We start from the raw sequence: 10446 nt of genomic DNA, 5'->3' as shown, positions 1-10446 counted from the left end.
CATTCTCTAAAGCAGCCCCCAGGCATTGCTTTTCAAAGCTTAGACGTCCCTGAACTCTCACACCTTCCCTCTAGACCATGCCCCATTTTCAGGTCACAGCCAAGTGAAGGTGGAAATCTATGGACTTTGAGTGTTCTCCAAAATTTCGTTTAAGGACATTTTGGAAGATCTTATCGGGAAGGTTTACATTTCTTATCAGGGTTATTAATGCGATAAGAAAATCTCTGGGTGCTGTGTTTATAAGAAGCAATACCCAGGAGTTTCTCTACATTTAGCACTCATCACCATTGGCTTGCATGTCAGAAGACATCATGAAGTGGCTTCTGCTTATGAGTTTGGTGGCGCTCTCTCAGTGCCGGGTGACCAAGTGAGTATTGGGGGAACACACCACTTTGGGCTGCTGAACTTGGCTTTCTAGACAGCAATGTGTGATTATCAAAGGGAGTGTCTGCACCTCTCTCATTCTCTTCTCTAATCTCCATTCATGTATAGGCAGCAACTAGGAATAGCCCCTTAGCTTTGTGTTGTAGCAGAGGAATGAGGAAGGAAGGTCTTGTGGTTAAGGCACTGAAGTGGCATGTGAGAGATCTGGGTTAATGCCTACTCCCTGTGTGACCAAGGGCAAGTGACAGAGTCTCTCTCTGAGGATTAGTTCTCTGTATGTGAAATGGAGGTGATAATATTAGTACATAGGCTTCTAGGACCCATAAGTCATGGACCAGAACTCCATTTAAATATGAAATTTCAGTGTTGTAACCAGGGGTTTCCTGGCTCAAAAGGTGTGGAGGGGCAATGGCATTGCTACCCTTACTTCTGTGCTGCTGCTGACAGCAGTGCTGCCTTCAGAGCAGAGTGGATGAAGAACGGTGGTTGCTGGCTAGGAGCCCAGCTCTGAACACAGTTCCACCACCAGCAGCTGCAACACAGAATTGAGGATGGCAATACCATCCCATGCCACCCTTACTTCTGTGCTACTGTCTTCAGAGTTGGGCCCCCAGCCAGAGGCTGCCACTATACGGCCACTCAGCTCTGAAGGCAGCGCCACTACCAGCAGCAGTACAGAAGTAAAGATGGTAATATCATACCATGCACCCTCACTTCTGCGCTGCTGCTGGTAGCAGAACTGCCTTCAGAGCTGGATTCCCAGCCAGCAGCTGTAGAGCTTCCTGCAGCAAGGGAATTTCCCAGAGCTGGGTCTGACCTGGCCCCAGGAGCAGACTATGCAGAGGAAGAGAAAGTCCCATGCCTCCCCAGCCCAGCTGAGACTAGTAGTTGGAACCTAGCGTGTGGTAGGAACCCATGTCTGTGGTGCCCCCAGCCCTGCTGCTCCCTGGTTCTGGGACCAGCGCTCAGAGGTTAAAGGGGCCTTGGTCTGGCTGTGTGTGTGGGGGAGTGTGGGGGGCAGGGGGCACGACCATGGACCTGCTCCCTGCAAAATTGATGACCTCCTCATAGCATGCCACCCTCATCTGTGCTGCTGCTGGCCTTCAGAGCTGGACGCCTGGCCAGCAGCTGCCATTCTATGGCCACCCAGCTCTGAAGGCAATGCAGAAGTAAGGGTGGCAATACTGTGATCCACCTACAATAGCCAGATTTCATGAGGGAGACCAGATTTCATGGTCCATGACACATAGTTCATGGTCATGAATTTGGTATGTTCCTATTTATAGGCACATGACAAAGGAGGATTTGAAGGAGAGATTTGAAGGAGAAATCTTCCTTTATATAAATGTACACATCACATTCATTGCATTTACTATACATTGTATCACACATTTTGGGATTGGCTTGGTTACTTTGTAGGAACCAATCCCTGTACAGCATGCTCTATCCACGCCATGTGCGACTTACTCATCTTTATGTTCCCATCTTATCACGTCCATTGTTACCCTGTCCTTTGTAAATGATTCCCTTGATGTTCTCTGCCTTATCTTGGCTAGTTCAGCCATTCTGTCTCTGGGCTTACCACTCACTTACCTGTCCCAGTTTGCACAGACATTCTGTGTTCAGGCTGCTGATCTATTTGCCTTACTAATCCTGCCTCCTAAAAAATGAGGCATCCTCCATGTCCAATTACTTCCATCAAGTCAAGACTAGAAGGTCGAGATTTCAGTTTGGACACGAGGAGACACGTCTAGCAGAGGGCGGCAGATCAGTGAGTCATAAGCATAGAGGTTGAAGTGGAATTTGTGCTTGCAGATGAGATTACACAGAGATAAGGGGTATAAGGAGAATAGCAGGGAATGAATGGCAGAGCACTGTGGAACCCCTACAGAAAATTAGAGGGTGGATCCTCTGAAGGCATCAAAGGAACAATTACAGATATAGGAGGGAGAGCCATGAGAGGAGAGAGTCATGGAAGCAAAGGGGGAATGTGATTTCAAACAGAACAGTGTGGTCAATGGAGTCAGGACAGCCGAAAATATTTCCTTTTTCCATCTTGCCAATTTCAACCGTAACCTCTAAAGGGCAGGGATTGTCTTGTTCTATGTATTAATACATCTCCCAGTACGTTGAGGCATCTCTCTGCTAGTACACATGGGCTGGGGATTTTCCAAGGGTCCTACAGGAATTATTGCCCAACTTTCATTGACTTTCAGTGCACTGGGCACCCAACTCCTGTTCACTTCTTTGATAATCCTAGGTGTACTAAGGGCTCTCAGTGCAATGTAAAAGCTGGATTGCACTTATGCTCTGAACACAAGCCTTAGAATCATAGAATCATAGAATATTAGGGTTGGAAGGGACCTCAGGAGGTCATCTAGTCCAACCCCCTGCTCAAAGAAGGACCAATCCCCTGTAGCTTGTCTATAGTTTATTTGTTATTGAGCAGTCCCTCTCCCTACCCTTGTTGATTAGGGTCTGCCTGAAGAAGGGGAATATCTCAGGCAGAGCCTTAAGGAACATGGCTTGCTGGAGGATTTCCTGAAGAAACACCCCCTTACAACCTGGCCTCCAAGTATTTCCCTAGCCTGGCCAAAAAGGCTGCCAGCGAGCCCCTAACAAACTACATGGACGTGAGTATGGCAGGAGAGCAGGTCTTGTAGCCTCCCTTTCCTCACCAAAGCTTCCCACTCCTCTGCCAACAGCTGATCTTGTCCTCCTCCCAAAAGGACCTCAACCCACTCCTCCACTGATGTGCTTCCAACCAAGCACATACCTTGCTGCAGCCAAGAACCCTCCCCAGCCCCAGCGCAGGGCCACCCAGCCTTCAGCTGTGATTGGACGGCATTAAGAAGACCATCTGGAATAGCGCTTCCAGGGTCTACTGGCTTCCTCCTTCCCAGCACACCTTCCCATACACTGAGATTAAAGGGTCTGAGGCTAAATAAGTATGTGCATCAGATCACCTGTTGCTATTGGATGCCAGCAGGTGCTAGAAGCCATGCTGGACAAAGTGATGGCAGAGAAACACAGTTCAGGCTGAGCCTTTAGGAAGGATACCATAGCCCAGATCGTCAGTTGGTGTAAATCAGCTGGAAAAGTATGCTGGTTCACTCTAGCTGATGATCTAATTCTTGGATGGCGATGGTTCCCTCTCTTTATGTAATTTTTTTATCCTGCTTTGACAGGTCGATCATTATGGAACCATCTCCATTGGCACCCCAGCCCAGGATTTCACTGTCGTGTTCGATACTGGTTCCTCCAACCTGTGGGCGCCCTCCGTGTACTGCTCTAGCACAGCCTGCAGTAAGTCACCTGCAATGCCTCTTGCCTTGATACATGAGCAGGGCGGACAGATTGAAATCAAAGAGATTTAAATCAGCAAGGAGGAAACCTTGATTGAAATAATTGATTTTAGTCTTGCTTTGCATTTGTACTTTTTAGTTATTTTTCTAAAGGAAGTTGATTCTCACTGGTTTGTAACCACTATAAAAAGGTTGATTTGCAACTATATATAGCCTTTACATTATATCTGGTACTTCTTTTAGCAAATCGGGAGTATAGACTATGTCAATACACATTTATTTAAGCTATTAACATAGCTTTACATATATTTATTCAGTTTCATAATTTGCATGTTTTTTAGCTATTTTAGAAAATGAAGGAGGAATTTCTTATTTACTACAGAATGATTAATTTTTGATTTGTGTCAAACTCAATTTGGCTGGAAACTGGAATTAAATTTAAAATGCAAAATCCAGCTTTTTAAAAAAAGAAGTTAAATAAAATTTCTTTAAATTGGCTGTTTATATAAGAAAGAAAAAATTATCAAAACATGTTTTGCATTTAAAACTAATAGATTTATGAAACAAAGGAAGTGTTATGTGTAGTCGGTGAATTGAACTCTTGTTTGTGACCAGTGTGTTCTTCAAGATTTTAGAACTTGTAGAGCTCACCCTCTCACACTTAGCTTTTATTCAGAGATTGGAAGAGGAAAACCAGTGTTCCCACTTTTTCAACTCCCAATCAGTTTCTTAAGTTGGAATGAACTAGTTCGTGAACTGAGCTAATTAATAAACTGACTTGAAGAAAGTATTCTCTCTGCACCTGTGGAAGAGGCTACTGCTGTCAAAAGCTCATTTAGCACTGGAATAAACTCTGGTTCCAGGAGCTGAGTCAGTGAAATCCTCCAGTTCGGTTGATTTTGTTTAAAGCTAGGAAACATGCACTGCTTAATAATAACCATTGTACTTAAATTAAATGATTTAGTAGATTTTAGTAAGTTTAGGCCTTTCCATATGTTATCATAATTTCAGGGTTAATTTTAAAAAGGTTTATTTTTTTAAAAAATCAATTTTTTAAAAAAAATCAATTTTTATCCACCCCAGAAGTCAGAGAGTAGCAGGTCTCCCTCCATTGTCCCTCCATGTTCTGCACAGTGTCAGAGGGGGAATGGGCCCTAGTAAGGTCAGAATTTAGATCCACAAAGGTACATAGGTGTGGCATAGGGCTGGGATGCGTGACTCTTCGGCATCCTGGTCCCACCAAGGAATTCACGGTCTCACTAGTCACCCAGGCTCTCCATACAACGCATGGGGAGAGTTACAAGTGTCAATCTGTGAACATCTGACTCATCTGTACTTGCAGCAAACCACAACAAATTCAACCCATCAGACTCCATCACCTACGAGGCCACCAGCCAGAGCCTCTCCATCCAGTATGGCACTGGCAGCATGACTGGAATCCTGGCCTATGACACCGTTCAGGTAAATTACAAGAAAGCATGAAAGCTCCTGGAGCAGACATGGTGAAAGATTAGGAGTTGGAAGGACAGGACACATCTGGGAAGCTAAAGCAGGAATGCCACTTTCTGTGAACTGGGAGATGGAGATAAAGAAAGGGAAGAGAACTGGTGATGCAGCCAATCACTGACTATTCTCATATGGAGCGGGTGGGGTGAGACCACAGTGCAGGGTTTGGCAGCTTCTGAGAACTCCCCAGGCGATAAGGACCCTGTGATAGACTTGGCAGCTTCTCCCAGAGCGTAGGTTGTGTCTGATTATCCCCATCTCTCTCCCAAGGTTGGAGGCATTGCGGACACCAAACAGATCTTTGGTCTGAGTGAAACCGAGCCCGGATCCACCTTTTACTATGCCCCCTTTGACGGGATCCTGGGTCTGGCCTTCCCCAGCATCGCCTCTTCTGGAGCCACCCCCATCTTTGACAACATGATCAAGGAGGGTTTGGTGTCCCAAGACCTCTTCTCTGTCTACCTGAGCTCGTAAGTCAGGGCTGGAAATGGCCCATTTGTTGCAGTGAGATTCACATTCCTATAGCGTCTCTCACAATGAGTGGTCCCTGTGACATTAGCTTCAGAAGTCCCAAAAGCAGCCACCTTGAGTGGAACGCAGCAGCTATTCTCTGCTGGTGATGTATGTTTTTGGGAGCAGAAATGAACACTAGTATCTCTAATGCTTAGATAAAAGCATCAGGGTCCTGTCAAGCACTGCCCAATGCCAAGGTAGGTCATCAATATTAGACTGACTCCTGGGGGAAGAATTCCCCCTAACACAGCACCTACATGGTTCCCTCACTCAGCATTTTCTAGCAGCAGACGGAACTGTCTGCTCAGTACTGACTCCAAAGGAAGAGCAACACCTACTGAGTGACTGACAACACTGAGCCCTTCCTTGGAAGTCTCCCATCCAGTTTTAGGACAGGCCCAACCCTGCTTAGCTTTTGAGATCTAGCAAGAGACATTTAGCAAAGTAGGAGCAGAGGGTTCCTCTCATCCAACCGGATGTGCTCAGCTCTGACTCTACTCGAGCACTGCCCACCTGTGGCCCTTCTCTAACAAATGGAGCATTTGCTATTGTCTCCTTAGCTGATCATTCATGGATCTTCCTTGACTTTCCTCTCTCCTTTCTCCAGTGATGAGCAGAGCGGGAGGTTCGTGATGTTTGGTGTCATCGACTCATCTTACTACTCTGGGAGCCTGAACTGGATCCCTCTCTCCGCTGAGACTTACTGGGAAATCACCATGGACAGGTATCATCCACCCCTTGGCCCTTCCCCTTCATCAGGCCACCTTGAGGAAACAGGCAAAAGGAGATGCATGCAGGAACTCAACTTGCAGAGTCTAGACAAGATGAGAGACAAAGGAGTAGGAATCACACCTTCCTTGGAGCTATTGGAAAGAGACTCACCAGCGAAGAGGTTAGATCAGTGGTTCTCCACCTCATCCACACCGGGAACCCTGTCTCGTCTGGCCAGCTCTGCTTAGCAATAAAGTAAAGGGTAGGGTGATCACAACCCCTTGACATCTGTTTGTGACCCCCAGGGCAGATTGGTCACAGTCCCAGGAGGTTGTAGGATGAGGAACAACAGGAAATATCCAAGGAAGGAGAGGTCTAGGCTGAAATATCAGGGGAAAATTCTTGGCACTTGTAGCAAGGGGGCGGTGGGGCAGCTCCACCCTGCAGGCCTCTCACTGCTGGCTCGTGGGCTGAGTGGGAATGAGATCGGGAGTGTTCCTGGGGATAAACAAACTAGAGAAATACAACCTAGATGCAACTACTATAAGGTGGGTGCATAACTAGTTGGAAAACCATTCCCAGAGAGTAGTTATCAGTGGTTCACTGTCAAGCTGGAAGGGCATAACGAGTGGGGTCCCATCCTACAGGGATCAGTTCTCAGTCCAGTTCTGTTCAATATCTTCATCAATGATTTAGATAATGGCATAGAAAGTACACTTATAAAGTTTGTAAACGATACCAAGCTGGGAGGGGTTGCAAGTGCTTTGGATGACAGGATTAAAATTCAAAATGATCTGGACAAACTGGAGAAATAGTCTGAAGTAAATAGGATGAAATTCAATAAGGACAAATGCAAAGCACTCCACTTAGGAAGGAACAATCAGTTGCACACATACAAAATGGGAAATGACTGACTAGGAAGGAGTACTGAGGAAAGGGATCTGGGGGTCATAGTGGATCACAAGCTAAATATAAGTCAACAGGGTAACATTGTTGCAAAAAAGCGAATATCATTCTGGGATGTATTAGCAGGAGGGTCGTAGGCAAGACACGAGAAGTAATTCTTCCGCTCTACTCCACGCTGATTAGGTCTTAACTGGAGTATTGTGTCCAGTTTTAGCTGCCACATTTCAGAAAAGATGTGCACAAATTGGAGAACTTCCAGATAAGAGCAACAAAAATGATTAAAGGTGTAGAAAACATGACCTATAAGGGAAGATTGAAAAAATTGGGTAGTTTAGTCTGGAAAAGAGAAGATTGAGAGGGGACATAACAACAGTTTTCAAGTATGTAAAAGGTTGTTACAAGGAGGAGGAAGAAATTTTTTTTCTTAACCGCTGAGGACAGGACAAGGAGCAAAAGGCTTAAATTACAGCAAGGGAGGCTTAGGTTGGACATTAAGAAAAACTTCCTAAAAGTCAGGGTGGTTACCCACTGGAATAAATTGCCTAGGGAGGTTGTGGAATCTCCATCATTGGGGATTTTTAAGAGCAGGATAGACAAACATCTGTCAGGGATGGTCTAGACAATACTTATTCCTGCGATGAGTGCAGGGGACTAGACTAGATGATCTCTTGAGGTCCTTCCAGTCCTTTGATTCTATGTTCCCCTGACTGACTCTCTCTTCTAGCATCACCATTGATGGAGAGACAATCGCTTGCTCTGGAGGCTGCCAGGCTATCATTGATACTGGCACATCTCTGCTGGCTGGGCCCTCTACTGGCATCTCCAACATTGACTCCTACACTGGCGCCAGCAATGGCACGGTAAGGGCAGAGAGAAGGGACAGATACTTCTAGAGGTGTCTGCTACACACGGATGTGATGCTCCATCTCTCTCATTAGGGAACTTGCTGCCCAAGACATGTCTAACCTTTTCTCCATGTGTTGCCTTCCTCCCTGCAGATCAGCTGCAGTGCCATGAGCAGCCTGCCCAACATCGTCTTTACCATCAATGGCATCGAGTTCCCTGTGCCCGCCAGTGCCTACATCATTGATGTGAGTGTCCTGCTCAGAAAGACGCCTCGGGGCCTCTTAGCCAGGGCTTGTGCCTGAGGCAATTGCGCTGAGTGTGCTGGCAGCTGCTCCCTGCACAGCCGGCATGAGCCTGCAGGAGCATCACTGAGATGCAGCTCAGAGTCTGTCCCCAGTATGAGAGTGGGGCAGCAGAGAGCTCTTCCCCCAAAGGGCTCCAGGGAAGGGATGTTTGAGGTCAAGGCAGGCCCACAGTGAAAGTGACATACCGGAAGAGCAGCGAGGCAGCCTGTAGAACTCGCCACCACAGGAAATCACCAGGGTGGGAGCTTTACTGGGTTAGAGGAGAATTATATGAGCAGCTACCCCAGCTAGGAGGTGAGATCAAGAAAGATCACTGCCTCGTGCTCCAGGGCCTGGGCATCTGAGTATCAGGAAGGAGTTTTCCTCCCTCGTGATAAAAGTTTGCTCCTGTCTGGGGAGGAACAGGCAAGCTGCTTTAGCAGCACACAGCAACACCAGCTGGTAGAAGGCAGTGGGAAAACCCAAATCCAGTTATAATCACAGCAGGATTTCTAGTGGCAGAATGTAATCGCTCCCTTTGGAATCAGGCCAGGAGTCTGGAGAGAGCACGCTTTGCCTCCCCAAGGGATGTGTCATGAACAGAAGTGGTCAGGACCTTGCTTCTCTTCCCAGTTGACAGACTGCACCCCTTAGGCTCAGGCTGAAGCACTGGGGCTGTTCTGAGACCCAGATCCACAAAGTTAGCTTACTGGGAGTTAGCCATCTAAGTAGCACCAAAAACTGGGGCCTAACTCACCTATACCACTCCCTGCAGCCCACAGAGGTGTCACATCAAAGTCCCACCCAGTCTAATACTCCTTAGTGTGGGAGCTCTGAGATCCCATCCCAAGATGGTACAGGCACAGACACTTGCAGGCCCTACAGGATGATAACTCACTGAAGTTCCAGCCCAATAATTACCATGTTCCCTTTTCCCCAGTGAAGGAGTCAGGGTCTTGTACCTCCGGCTTTGAAAGCATCGACGTCGGAGGGCTCTGGATCCTCGGAGACGTCTTCATCCGCCAGTACTACGTTGTCTTTGACAGAGCCAACAACCAGGTGGGCCTGGCCTCTGTGGCATGAACACAGCACCATCTCCAGGACACTCCCATGGAACACTGACCCCGGAGAGTCTCTGTTTCTCTAGAGCTAAACACAGTGTATCAATCTAATGACCCTCCACCCCACACTCACCCTCTATCTCATAATCTTACCCACAGTAGAATAAAGGAATATAAGAGCATTTGAGTGAATTGTTTCTCTTTTATGGAGTGAATGACTCGGAGACCACCACTGGAAGAGAGATGTACCTTCTGCCAGCGTTCCTCATTCCTGATCTGTGGTCCATACTGCTATTCCAGCCTTGCCCCTCCCCATTTCCCACGCTGCCAACTCTCCTCACTCCTGCCCCATTTGATTTTGTTATTTCCATAGAAACTTGTGTAATGGTTCTTTGGGTGTGAGCTCTGCAGTGAAACCCACACAGTGACCTGAGCTCTGTCCTTTCCTGCATTTTCCTGCTGAGTTATCTGCACATTAGCTCCCCATACTAGGGGGTCAGAGGATGCTCTTTGGTCTAAAGATTCACACCTGCTCACTGGCTGTGCCCATCCTGCTGTCTTTCACCCTGGAGCTGGCTGGGGGATGCCTGGTTGCCCAGCGCTCGGTGCCGTTCACGTCCATGTCAGAGTCCCTGCTCTGAGTCATGGTCTCTGACGGACAGAACACTTATGGTCTGAGCCAGTATCCAGTAAAGACTCCCATTGACTCCACTGGGATTTTGATCAGGCCCTTAGTGTGCGGGAGCCCATCTCCTGGCCCACACTTCAGTGCTGTTCCATACACTGCAGCAAGTCCCAGGCTGGTTCACTAAGACAGCTGGGATTTGCTCTGGGACCAGAAAGTGACCTAGTCCTTAGTGCTTCTCATCAACACAAACGAGGACAGCCAGGGCCAGCAGGAGCTAAGGGTCTATGGAGGGGGTGTTACAT

General features: G+C 47.3%; 1 pseudogene; it reads left to right on the top strand.

Moving 5' to 3' along the window:
* Positions 1 to 311: 311 nt before the first annotated feature.
* On the top strand, positions 312 to 9538 carry LOC127052555 (pepsin A-1-like; annotated as a pseudogene).
* The last annotated feature ends 908 nt before the right edge of the window (positions 9539 to 10446 follow it).

Source organism: Gopherus flavomarginatus, chromosome 5, assembly GCF_025201925.1.
Source record: "Gopherus flavomarginatus isolate rGopFla2 chromosome 5, rGopFla2.mat.asm, whole genome shotgun sequence".
Lineage (NCBI taxonomy): Eukaryota > Metazoa > Chordata > Testudines > Testudinidae > Gopherus > Gopherus flavomarginatus.
This window is presented reverse-complemented; position numbering and strand designations above follow the sequence as displayed.